This window comes from Triticum urartu, chromosome 2A (assembly GCF_056163025.1).
Source record: "Triticum urartu cultivar PI428250 chromosome 2A, HENAU_Tu73, whole genome shotgun sequence".
Classification (NCBI taxonomy): domain Eukaryota; kingdom Viridiplantae; phylum Streptophyta; class Magnoliopsida; order Poales; family Poaceae; genus Triticum; species Triticum urartu.
In genome coordinates, this window is record NC_141874.1 from 103,325,191 (window position 1) to 103,339,014 (window position 13,824).

Sequence of the window (13,824 nt, forward strand, 5' to 3'; positions counted from 1 at the left end):
GCTCTCATGCGCTTGGGGTGGTGAACGGTGGAGGCGGGAAACCGGGCCGCCGCGGGCTGGGGAGCGGGTCGGTCCCAGTTCCCTGCACCTTCCGCGTCTTGATTGGCTGAGCGGGGCGGCTGAGCCCCCACCCCGTTCCTTTATAAAGAGCGGGAGGGGGGATGGCGTCCCACACTCTTTCATCTCCTCCTTTTTTCAGCTTCTTCTCCCCCCTTCCATCCGCCATGGAGAGAGGGAACCCTGGTCCTTCAACGGTGGCGGTGAGGGTCGCCGCTCGACAACGCGTCCCTCCTTCTCCTGCACCTGCGGTGGCAGAGCCAGCCGCGAGGGGAAGGGGAGGGGGCGAGGCCGTGGGCGAGGCCGAGGCGCTCGGGGAAGAGGAGGACGGCGCGGCGCGCCAGCCTCGCCTCCGCCAGCAGTTCCTCCTCCCACAGAGGGCCATGTTGGGGATGATCCTTGGGAGTTCTTCGTCAGGCTGCGCCGGCTGCCGCGCCATCGCCTTCGTCTCCCGACCCCATTCGCACGGGACATGGAGCTGGATCCGCTGGAGTCATTGCGGCTGCACATGAGGGGTTGTGGGATCAGCGGCACGCGGGTTCGCGTCGACTTCCCAGCCCATCATGTAATGTATCTTCGTCGAGGATGGAAGACATTTGCTCATATCCACCGCCTGGCAGAGGGGCTCACTCTCCATTTTAAGGTGATGGAGGGCGGCCTTCTCTCCGTCAAGGTCTTCGGCGATTTTGGAACTCGCCTGAAGTGCTGCGTGAAGAGCTCCTCCGATGATGAAGATTCCTCCTCGAGCGAGAGTGACGAGGAGGATAGCGACAGCGGCGACGAGGGTGGTAGGCGGCAGGATGATGGGTCCCACTAGGAGTCGGTCCCGTTGTCCTGGGGCGATGTTGGCAGCAGCAGCATCTGCACCGAGCCCCCACCAACTCCTCGTGGCCGTCTCCTTGGGTGGCTGGCGTAGGAAGTGCGGGAAGGCGAAGAAGGCGGATGGTGGGCCGTCAGCTCGGAGTACGCGGGCATCGACGCCTTCATCGCGTATTGCCGGTCTTGCCGCCTCGTCTTCCAGCTCTTCTACCGTGATCATCATCACCAGCTTCCCATGGAGGTGGCCGTCGGGATGTTTTCCTGGTTCCTTCTGCCGCTCGTACCTCGCCTAGGTGCTCCTTTTGTCCTTTTCGCCTCCTTGACCTGCCTCCTGAGGAGAGGGACAAGAAAAGGGTTACTAGCACCTTATCTCTTTTTAGTTTGTAAGCCTTCGGGCCTTAGCTGAATTTAAAACTTATAATCCCATCATTCATGTTTTTCATTCCCTATGGACTGTACCTGAGTGGAATGTTTTTAATGAAAAAGGGATGCTTGCCGGGTCATTTGTTTGCGGGTAGAACCCACGTCAAGGAGTAAATCCTTGATATCTCTAAGATAAACATTTCCTTGCCCGGCAGCAGGCCTTGTCGTCTTCCCACGTCGCTCAACCTTTCTCGCGCTTTTGGCGGAGGCAGGGATGAGGTGGGTTCAGGCTCCTTGTTTCATCCTTTCGCTGCCGCGACTACGACCAAACCTGGCCCTAGGAACGAGCCCTAGGGCCTAGAGTTTAGGGGAGCACGGTAGCTTTAGGAAGGAACGAGGTTTCACATACCTCAGTCCATAAGGGAATGCATGATAAGGGATGAAGAACTTATCTGAAGCTGTAGCCCCCGGCAACTCTGGTTTGCCGTGGGTGAATCTTTGCACTTGCAGCCCCCGGTAATACTGGCTTGGCGGGGTCTAGATGCTGGTCTGCCCCTCTTCTCTTTTTCGTCCTCAAGTGATCCGGCAAGGATATCTGTGAGTCCTGCGAACCAAAGAAGACAAAAGAACGGCAAAGAGACGCACACTCGACCTCTAAGCTAGGGGTTAGTCACTACTAAGCACTATCAACCCTAACCAAGGACGAGACTCGACCTAGCATGCATGCTATAACTTAGGGCGCTAGCGCTTCATTTATTTATGCTCAGGGTCTGCGCCTGGCTTTGTACAAAGGGTTACATGCATCATCGGCAATGCTTGTACACAAGGTGGCTTGCCGGGGGGCCCGGCAAGCCGCGCCTCACGGGTAAAACTTGCGAAGATGCTCAATGTTCTAGGAGTTACTCACCGGAACGGCATCTTCAGTCTCCAGGGGGACTGCGCCGGGCCTGGTGACTCGTATTACCCGATAAGGGCCTTCCCACTTTGGCGTCAGCTTGTTTGAATTCTTGGCCGATTGAACGCGCCGAAGGACAAGGTCGCCTTCCTCAAGGCTTCGGGCACGAACCTTGCGGCTATGGTAGCGACGCAAGGCTTGCTGGTAGCGTGCTGCTCTCACAGCCGCCCGAAGACGATCTTCCTCAAGGAGCACTGCGTCATCTTGCCGCAGTTGCTCTTGCTCAAGGTCATCATAAGCGAGCACTCTAGGTGACCCGTATATGAGTTCAGTGGGGAGAACTGCTTCTGCCCCGTATACTAGGGCAAAGGGTGTCTGGCCGGTGGCTCGATTTGGCGTCGTCCTGATCGACCAAAGAACCGTCGGCAACTCATCAATCTAGCGCCTTCCACTCTTGTGCAGCCTGTCAAAGGTCTTGGTCCTTAAGCCTCGTAGTACTTCAGCATTTGCCCTCTCAGCTTGACCATTGCTTCGCGGGTGAGCAACAGAAGAGAAACAGACTTTGCTACCGAGGTCTTGGGTATATTGCATGAAGGTGCGGCTTGTGAACTGGGTACGCCAAAACGGCACACTAGTCCCTTGAAGAACTTGACGGCTGACTGAGCTGTGACCTTCCTCACTGCCTCCACCTCTGGCCACTTTGTGAACTTGTCGATTGCAACGTACAAGTACTCAAAGCCCCCGACAGCGCGGGGGAAAGGGCCCAGTATGTCGAGCCCCCAGACCGAGAAGGGCCAGGAGAGAGGAATGGTTTGAAGGGCTTGAGCTGGCTGATGAAGCTTCTTTGAATGGAACTGACACGCTTCACATCTGGTGACTAGTGTCGTCGCATCCTGGAGGGCAGTGGGCCAGAAGAAGCCTTGCCGAAATGCCTTGCCGGCAAGGGCCCTTGACCCGATGTGGGATCCACATATGCCTCCGTGTATCTCTGCCAATAGCTCCAGCCCTTCCTCCCGAGGGATACACTTCAATTTCACACCGTTCGGCCTCTTTCTGTACAGGACGTCATCGACGAACTGGTACATGGTAGAGCGACGGGCTACTTTTTCCGCTTCTTCCTGCTCCTCAGGAAGTTCCCCAGTTTGGAGGAATCAGACGGTATGATGTGCCCATGCTGGAGCCTGGGGCTCGACGGCGAGGAATAAAGGCATTTCCTCCGCTATAGGAGTGGCTGTCTCGACGGCAAGAGCTTGACGCTCCGCCGGAGCTAGCCGTCCCATGGCGGGCTCAGTGTCCCCGGCAACATCGTTGCCAGCGGCTCTGGGGAGCTCGGCGGGAAAGTACTTGCCGGGCCCTGATTTCCTCCTCTTGCTCTGCTCTGTTGATGGATCAACGGATGGCTGAGTTAGCTGAAGCACAAAGGTACCTGGTTCCACAGGTATCTTGACGGCAGCGCGTTTTGACAGGTAGTCGGCGATATCGTTCTCCGCTCGGGGAACGTATTCAGCCTGTATACCATCGAAACGCTCTTCCAGCTTTCTCACTTCATCGACATAGGCCTTCATCAACGGGCTCTGATAATCTTTGTTGACTTGTTTGACGACAAGTTGCGAGTCGCCTCTGACAATGAGTTTCTTGATTCCGAGGTCTGCCACGATCCTAAGACCAGCAAGCAGCCCCTCATATTCAGCAGTATTGTTCGTTGATACCTCCCTAGGGAAGTGCATCTGACCACGTACTTGAGGTGCTCTCCGGTGGGCGTGACAAGCAGTACGCCAGCCCCGACGCCCTATAAGGAGAAAGCTCCATCAAAGTACATGATCCAGTCGCAGCTTGCCTCCTTGCCGGGGAGAGAAGTCTCTTGGGCTTCTTCATCAGGCGTCGCGGTCCATTCTGCAACAAACTCTGCCGGGACTCGGCTTTGAATCGTCGAGGTACTTTCAAACTTGAGGCCAAAGCTGGACAGCTCCAGTGCCCACTCTACAATTCTTCCCGTTGCATCTGGATTGTGCAATATCTGTTGTAGAGGGATGCGAGTGACGACAGTGATCTCGTGTGCCTGGAAGTAGTGACGCAGCTTCCTCGAGGCCATAAGAAGGCCGAAGAGCAGTTTCTGCACGCCGGAGTACCTTGATCTAGCCCCCTGCAGGAGGGAACTAACAAAGTAGACCGGGTGCTGCATCATTTTCTTCTTTGGCGGCACTTCAACTGGCTATGTCGTCTCTGCATTGGTGGTGTCGGGCTCTGTCGCTGCCATTACCTCGTCGTCAACCTCTCTCTGCGCCACTAGTGCGGCGCTGACCACCTGGTTCGTTGCCGCCAGGTATAGCAGCAACGGCTCCTGTGGCCTAAGCGCAACTAGTATCGGCGCGGGGGAGAGGTACTTCTTCAAATCTTGCAATGCTGCTTCGTCTTCTGGCGTCCACTACATCGGGCCCGCCTTTTTCAGGATCTTGAAAAAGGGAAGGGCGCGCTTGGCAGACTTGGAAATGAACCTGCCCATGGCGGCGACGCAACCAGCAAGCCGACGCACATCCTTAATTCGCTTGGGTGCTTCAATCTGCTCTATAGCCTTGATCTTGTCCGGATTGGCCTCTATCCCACGCTGTGACACAAAGAACCCGAGAAGCTTGCCGGACGGGACGCCAAAGACGCACTTCTCAGGGTTCAGCTTGAGATTGATCTTGCGCAGGTTTGCAAATGTTTCTTGCAAATCTGGTATGAGGGTTGCCATGTCCTTGGTTTTGACCACTATGTCATCCATATAAGCTTCCATATTTCTATGGAGCTGGGGTACAAAACCAATCTGGACCGCCCTTGCAAACGTCGAACCAGCACTCTTCAACCCGAAAGGCATCCGCATGAAACAATACGTACCACATGGGGTGATGAATGTTGTTTTCTCTTTGTCTTCTCTTGTCATGAAGATCTGGTGGTAGCTGGAGTAGGCGTCGAGGAATGACAACAGATCAGACCCAGCCGTGGAGTCAACAATCTGGTCGATGTGCGGCAACGGGAAGGGGTCTTTAGGACAAGCCTTATTGATATCTGTGTAATCAATACATAGTCTCCACTTCCCATTTGCCTTGCGCACTACGGCCGGATTAGCCAACCACGTTGGATGGAGCACTCCTCTTACCAAACCCGCTGCTTCCAGTTTCCGGATTTCTTCTCTGATGAACTCTTGTCGTTCCAAAGCTTGCTTTCTGACCTTCTGCTTGACGGGCCGCGCATGAGGACAGATAGCAAGGTGGTGCTCAATAACCTCCCTGGGAACACCGGGGATGTCGTAAGCTTGCCATGCAAACACATCGACATTCGCCCGCAGGAAGGTGACGAGCGCGTCTTCCTATTTGTCGTCAAGGGTGCAGCTTATGGTGAAAGCTCCTCCCATGCCATCCTCATTGACAGAAACCTTCTTGGTTCCCGGCGGTATGGCCCTGGGCTTCTTGTTTCCGCCGATGGAGCTCTCTGGCATGTCCTCGACGGCAGCGCTACACTCCGAAGAGGTGCGCTTGCCGGAGTGGGTGTCCGAGGTCTCACCGGTCTTCTTCTTCTTCTTCCCTCCCGGGGTCCTAGCGGCAGAAGCAAGTGCCCTAGTGGCGGCAGTTGCTGCAACTGCTTGCTGGTATAGTTGGTCAGCGCAAATCAGCGCATCTTTCTTATCGGAGGGGATGGTGATGATTGTCACAGGTCCTAGCATCTTCAAGGTGTTGTAGGCGTAGTGTGACGCCGCCATGAACTTGGCCAGCGTTGGGCGGCCAAGGATCCCATTGTAGGGCAAGGGGATCTTGGCAACATCAAACATGACCCTCTCCGTCCTGTAGTTTAGGTCGCTTCCAAAAGTCACGGGCAGCATGACCTTTCCCTTGGGTTGGCTTCTTCCCGGATTGACCCCCTGAAACGTGCCCGTCTCTTCGAGGTCTTCATCAGGAATCTGTAGTTTCTCGATCACGGTAGGCGAGATCAAGTTTAGACCGGCCCCGCCATAGACTAGCATCTTCGTCACCTTGAGGTTGCGTATTGTTGGTGAAACCAACAATGGCAAGCACCCGACCGCAGTAGTGCGATCAGGGTGATCCTCAGTGTCAAAGATGATAGGTGTGCTGGACCACTTCAGCGGCCTTTGGGCATCAAACGACGGCTCTGCCGCTGTAATCTCTCGCGCCCACTGTTTAAGCCGGCGGTGAGAAGTATGCAGCGAGGCACCGCCGTCGACACACATGGCCTCTGTAGCTTTCTGAAACTCTTGGTCGCCGGATTCGTCGTCCTCTTCGTGATCGTCGTCTTCTGGCTTTCTATCACGGCCCCGGGCGGACCTCTCCTGTTGTTTATCTTTGTCGCGACGGCCCGCCTGGCCGTCACGCTTCTTGCCGGACCCCTCAGCACCGTCTTGGCCCTTCTCCTTGTCCCGCCTCTCATACTCAGCCCTCTGCTTTTCAGCGAGGAGCTCAACCTGTCGGCAGTCTTGGAGAGCATGGCCTTTGGTGCGATGGATCTTGCAGTATCGCTTGTCGGAGTTTCCTGGCTTCTCGGTAGCCGCCAAGGCCCGGCAGGCGACACATCCAGCAATTTCCTTGCTGGGGTCATCTGCCTTGGTTTTCTTGGCAGAGCCGGTGTCATCAGATCCCTCGACGGCAAGCACGGCTTTACCTTTGCGCTTCCTGTTGTGGCGCCGGCCCTTCTTCGCCGAGGCGGCAGTATCCTCATCTGAGGAGTCGGTTTCCACGCCGGCATCTTCGCCGTGGTACTTCCTTCCCTCTTCAGCTCGGGCACATCTGTCAGCAAGAACATAGAGTTCTGCTACATCTTTCACCTTGTTCATTGCCAGCTCTTCGCGCATCTTGCGGTTACGCACGTTCTGATGGAACGCGCTAATGATGGCGGTAGGGTGAACATCAGGGATATTGTACTGTATCCGGCTGAACCTCTGTATATACTTGCGGAGACTCTCGCCTACCTTCTGGGGAATGACATGCAGGTCGCTCGCTTGTCCATGGGCTTGGTGGCCTCCAGTAAAGGCGCCCACGAACTCATGGCATAAATCCGACCAGGAGGAAATAGAGTCTACCGGCAAGTGCATCAACCATGAAATGGCGTTGGGTTTAAGAGCCAATGGAAAGTAATTCGCAAGCACCTTATCGTCACGGGCTCTGGCAGCTTGCATCGCGATGGTGTAGATGCTGAGGAACTCGGACGGGTGGGTCTTGCCGCCGTACTTTTCGCCCACGTCAGGTTTGAAGGTGCGGTGAGTGGGCCACTAGAACTGCCGCAGCTCACGAGTAAAAGCCGGACAGCCTACCTCGTCAGGTAGGCCTCCAGGGCTCTCCGGTGCCGGGTGGTTCACAACAGGCCCTGCTCGCCTGTCCGATTGGTGGCGCGCTCCGCGCCGGCGCTCGATAGTGGTTCGAGCGTCTTCATGTTCTCGTTCCTGAAGAACTTGGCGTTGGTCACAGTGGGTCCGCGGGTCGGACAACGCTATGGAGATTTCGTCGCCCGTAACGTCGCGACGGGCTGGCGTCCGCGGTACCGGGCGAGGAGGAGGCGAGTCCACCGTGGTCGCGGCGCCGCCGGCTTTCCTGCCAATGGTGCGTGGGACTCCGTCGGAGCGTCGACCCGGGGGCTCCACCGGACTCGGTTCGTCTTTGTTGGCCACCGCAACAAGGCTTCGGATAGTGGCTTTTCATTCGTCGAGTTTCCCCGTAGTGGGAGGAAAATCGAGGAGCAACTGCGCGCGCCAGGGCTTCTGCTGGCATTGGTGGCAGCGAAACCTGCACGGATCGCGCCGCGCTTCGACTTCTGACCGTGTCAGAAGGAGCTCTATCACGACCCCGCAGTTGCATGCCATCTTCACCAGCGCCTCGGCGAGCGGGCAGGTCTTCTACATCCTGGGAGTGGCGCTCGGGGCTCCTCCCACGGCGACGCCCGGGGTCTTCGGCGTGATTACGCCGTTCGTCGCGAGCCGCTTGAGAGGAGCGCGCCGTCGGCGCCGGTGTGGGAGTCTTGGAAGCCCTCGCGTCGCCTTCGGGCGGGGTGGCAGCGATCTTGGAAGGCCCCGCGCCACCCGCGAAGGGCCTGGCTCCGTCTTTGGATTTGGCAATGTGCAGCCCATTACCAGGCGCACGAACATCGCCGCCTCCCAGACTTCGGCTGCTGGGACGATGTTGGTGTTCGCAAACGGCGCCCCGGGTCCTTTCTGCGACCGGTCCGCTGCTCGCCCGCGTCGGGACAGGATGTTCGGCTTCCGACAGGCCAACCGCCAACGTCGTCTTCTTCTTGGGCGCCATGACGGTGAAGAAGCATCGAACTAACTGCTAAAGCCGATTCTCACAACTGTGCCCCCTACCTGGCATGCCAAAGATGTCGGTGGGAACGACACCTATGGGATCACAAGAATCCCTACTACGGTTGCGGGGCGCAGGGTGGTGAGAAGAGTGGATCAAACAGATAGCACACGGTACCTTTACCCAGGTTCGGGCCGCGAGGACGCGTAAAACCCTACTCCTGCTTTGGTGGATTGTTTATCTGTGTTCTTGAACTAGCAATGGGGCGTGAGGAGCTCCAAAAAGACAAATCCTCCTCCTGGTCGCCTTGGGCCTCCTTTTATAGGGAAAGGGGTTGCCACAGTGGCACACAGGAGATGGAAAGGGTACAGTGATGCGAGGTTATCCCTTGCATTACATGTCAAGGCGCATTTAATGCGTCTTGCTTAGGTGTCCTTGCTTTATCGGGGACGGGGGAGAGCCCTGTCTCGTCCGTCGCCGCTCCCTCTTGCGTCGACACGCGCCCTGGCCAGCGGTGCCCGCGGTGGCATGTAGGCAGGTAGGCAGCTGAGGTGGCGCAGTGGTGGGTCTCCACGAAGATCCGCATGCCGCCACGCAGGTGCCTGCCCAGCTGGTTGGGTCGGCAGCTGCATGCGAATGGCGGTGGAGGTCTGATTGGCGTGGGCCTGATGGTGGCCCTACGGGTGGTCTTGGCAAGGGCCTTGCCGGGGCCCCGGCAAGGGTCTTGTCGTGGCGCCTGCTGTCATCCCCGGCAAGGCTCTTGCCAGGGGCCTTGTGGTCCTCCTTGGCTGGGATCCCGCCAAGGATCATCATCTTCTAAGGTGTGTATCTGATCTTGAATGTCTTCACAAATATCTGCATGCCACCACGGGGATGTCTCCCGTATCCTTGCCCCATGGGGGCAGTGGACTCAAGGGTGATTCGCTCCGTAGGTGTGGGGTGAGCTGCCACGGCAAGGGTCTTGCCGGGTTTGCTAAAACCGCCTCCCGGCAAGGATCTTACCGGGGGAGTCCGCTTCGCCCCCTTTGCTCTTTGTGGTCTTGGTCTTGGCGTCGTTCTGCTCCTCTCGAGCTTCGGTCTTACCTTGGCTCACCTCCCTTGCCTTGCTCAGTGTGGTGGTGCCCGTGGCTCAGATTGCCCGTGCACAGTTATAGGGGTAAAAAAGTGTACCCCTCTTTTTGTACACCGACACCGGCGGTCAACTCCCCCTGCTGATTGAGCTCAGCAGGCATGTCGCCGAGGCTCTCCTTCAGGAACTCCATCAAGCCTTGGATGAACGCCTTCTGCTTATTGAGCTGATCGGGCATGCCGTCGAGGGATAACGACTTCAGCTCCGCCGGCTCGGCATGTTCGCCTCCGCAGCTAGGGTGCTCCTGGGAGCCATCGCCTGCCCGTGAGAGATCTTTCGAGGTCTCTGCGTGGCGGCGAGACCTCTCTTTTTTTCCACAGCCTTGGTTGCCGCTCCCTTGTTACGAGTAGTTCTCGACCTAGAGCTCTGCTCACCGACCATGGCAACGACGGACGAAGAAGAAGCACTTATGAGGAGGAAAGGTAGAGTGATTTTCGATTAGGTAGTTCCCGTTTTTGTAACCTAAGTACTAGCACTAGTACTAATACCTGCATAGTGGGAACACGTTCAGGTTTGGTACGTACTACTAGTAGGTGTGAGCAGGCTTTCGAATGTGATGGGAACAAGGTAAAGATTAATTGATGGTTTTGGTTTCGAGGCCCGAAACGGCTCCCGATGAGTTTAGCGGAACATAAATTTCAAGTACTACACTGCTCAAATGCGTAAATATTATGTTACTGTCAAAAATTGGCACAAAATACGAAGGAGACCAATGGAAGTACTACTACTAGCAACCCACGATTTAACTACTCGCATGCGCATAGTGGAGTAATAATGTCTTTCTTCCACCCTCACGTCCACTCAATTTGCATGCGCTATATTACTTGACCATCAATGAAGTGAACGACTTTACACGCATCAAATTATCACATGGGGTGGATCTTGGTACAAAATTGCGTCCGCCCGTGTACCCGCGTGTGCGTGCGAGGAATGAGTGCGTGCATGGCGTGCGTGCACATCTTCACTTCGTGCATGTACCGCTAGTATGGCTCAGGGAGGACGAGTACATTCTTCTGGAACCAACAGCACGTCACTGTGATCAATCCACGCAACACTACTAGGAAAAGGCCTACTAATGGCGCACCAGTTTTGCCTACTAATGGCGCACCAGCATCACGCCACTAGTGTTTTTTACTAATGGCGCACCACTGGTGCGCCATTAGTAATACCAGATACTAACGGCGAACTAGTAGTGCGCCATTAGTATGCCTAGAGGTGCGCCTTTACTATCTGACTTAGTAATGGCGCACCGCATAGAAGTGCACCATTAATAATAATAAAAATTCAATTTTTTTATTTTTTTTCTTAATCTCGGGTCACTATGGCTTAATCTCGGGTCAATATGCTTAATCTCAGGTCAAATCACACTCTGTGGTCAAACTTCTTAGAAGGTCACCCATCCTCACACTACTCCAGCCCGAGCACGCTTAACTTCATAGTTCTATCCAACCCCAGCACCACCTCACTTCACAGGCACTTGTTGATATATCTATCATATCAATCCTATTAAACCTTGCTGATGTCTAGGACTTTGTTCATGTTCATGAGTATGATGAAATTTTGAAAAAATATTTCAAACTTTCTGGTCGTATTACGTATCATATTTTGAAAAATAATTCAAATTTTTATTTTTTTCGAAACCAATTTTTTTCTGTTACTAGTGGCGCACCTAGCATACGGTGCGCCACTAGTAAGTTTGAAATTTTTTGAATTTTTTTGCCTCCGGATCTTAAAAGCCCCGTAACTTTTTTTTGTTAGGTTTTTGGGGATTTTGAAAATGTTTAACGTGGTTCCCCCGGTTAAATTCAGATGTAACTTTTCCAGTTGATGATTTTTCATATAGAAAACTTTTTAATCCGAGTTCATATGCAAAAGTTATACCCATTTTACAAATTCCAGAGAGATTTTGCAAATAAAGTCGAAATTCATATTTGTAAATTTTCCCAACAACTAGACCACATATCACATGGGAAACTTATTTTCTTTTATTTTTTTGACATTTTCATCATTTTATTTTTTTAACTGAAAAGGCGGTCCACGGGGGGGGGGGGGGGGGTGCATGCGAGTGGAATTTTTGGGCCAAGTTAGTAATGGCGCACCGTGGGAGTGGTGCGCCATTACTAGTTGAACTAGTAATGGCGCACCACCCCCATGGTGCGCCATTATTAGTTTTCAAAAAATATAAAAAAATTACAAAAAAATTACAAAAAAATTTTGAAAAAATATTACTAGTTGCGCACCACATTATTAAGAATTAAAAAAAACAAATTAATTATACTTTATACCAATAAAAATAGAAGAGCATGAATAATACCAGAAACAAAATAATCACCTTGATCATATTTTCCACTATAATAATACGTTAATAGATCATTATGAGGAACAAGGGGGGATTCGACCTCCTAGAGTTTATTAAAAATGGATAATAATCTCCACGTGATATAGGAACTTTTGTACCAGAAACAATAGTATCTCCAATTATAGCCCCTCTGGGATGTAAAATATATCTCTTCTCACCATCCCCATAGTGTATGAGACAAATGTATGCATTTCGATTAGGGTCGTATTCTATGGTTACGATTCTACCAGATATGTCTTTTTGATTCCGTCGAAAATCTATTTTACGGTATAGGCGCTTATGACCTCCCCCTCTATGCCTTGCGGTAATGATTCCTCTGGAATTACGACCTTTACCACAACGGTGCCGTCCATGGATCAAATTATTTCGTGGATTGGATTTCACTTGCCTGTCTACGGTTCCCTTGCGTGTGCTCGGGATAGGTGTTTTGTATAAATGTTTCGCCGTATTATTAAGTATTCTCCTTTAGTTTTTTTCTCTATCTAGAAGTGGAATAGAATAACCCGGTTGAAGGGTAATGATCATACGTCTGTAATGCATTGTATGGCCCAGAATAGGTCCTATTCTTCTACCTTTTCCAGGTAGTCGATGGCTATTCACAGCTACCACCTTAACACCAAAGAAGAGTTCGACCCAATGCTTTATTTCTGTCTTAGTGAATCCCGATTCGACATTAAAAGTATATTGATTCTTTCCCAATAAACGAAGACTTTTTTCTGTAAATACTGCGTATTTGATTCCATCCATAAATCGACTTTCCCTCCTATGCTCTGAGTTCCAGTATCGATAAGAATTCGAGTTCTTATTGTTCTTATGTTATGGTATGAATATACCATACCAATTCGTTATGTATGGATGATGGATGAGATTCCATGGATAGAGAGCCAGTTCCAATAGACTTATGGAATGTTCCCGTTCGTGTGCATCCAGCAGGAATTGAACCCGCAAATTTACCAATTATGAGTTGGGCGCTTTAACCATTCAGCCATGGATGCTTAACAGGGATCATCGTACATCGTAAATAACCAATTTTCATATAGAAAGACATACCATAGAAAAATGAAATCGAAAATATTCCGAGATGGCAAATATTCGGAGATGACTATGAAAACACCTCTCTGGATCCTCGAATTGAAAGAGAGATTGAGAGGGATCAAGAATCCTAATTCTCGCTATTTGGAATGGATCCAATTCTATTGAGTCTGACTCATAGTGATCATTTCTCTTTAGCAAAGAATGACCTTGGTTATCAAAGGATTGAACAACCGGGATCCATTTACTTATGATACCTAGTTGTCATTGATAACAAGGATCTAATGAATTATGAGTTTAATAGATCCTCTTTAGCAGAAAGACGTATATTCCTTGCTCATTATCAGACAATCACTTATTCCCAAACCTCGTGTGGGACTAATCGTTTTCATTTACCATCTCATGGAAAACCCTTTTCGTTCCGCTTAGCCCTATCGGGTATTTTAGTGATAGGTTCTGTAGGAACTGGACGATCCTATTTGGTCAAATACCTAACGAAAAATTACGATTTTCCTTTCATTAAGGTACGAGGGCTTCTTATTCCACAAGAACGAAAGCACCTTTTCATTCTTTCATATACTAGGGGTTTCTACTTGGAAAAGACAATGTTCCATACTAAAGGATTCGGGTCCATAACCACGAGTTCCAGTGCACTAGATCTTGTAGCACTTAGCAACGAAGCCCTATCCATTAGTATTCCACATAAGAAATCCATTCTAGAAAAAAATACAATTAGATTAGCTCTTCATAGACAAACTTGGGGTTTGCGAGCCAAGGTAAGATCGGCTCGGGATCATGGGACCCTTTTCTATCAGATAGGAGGGGCTCTTGTACAAAATAGACTTACTAAGTAATAACCCCATAGAATCTATCTATATAAAGATAA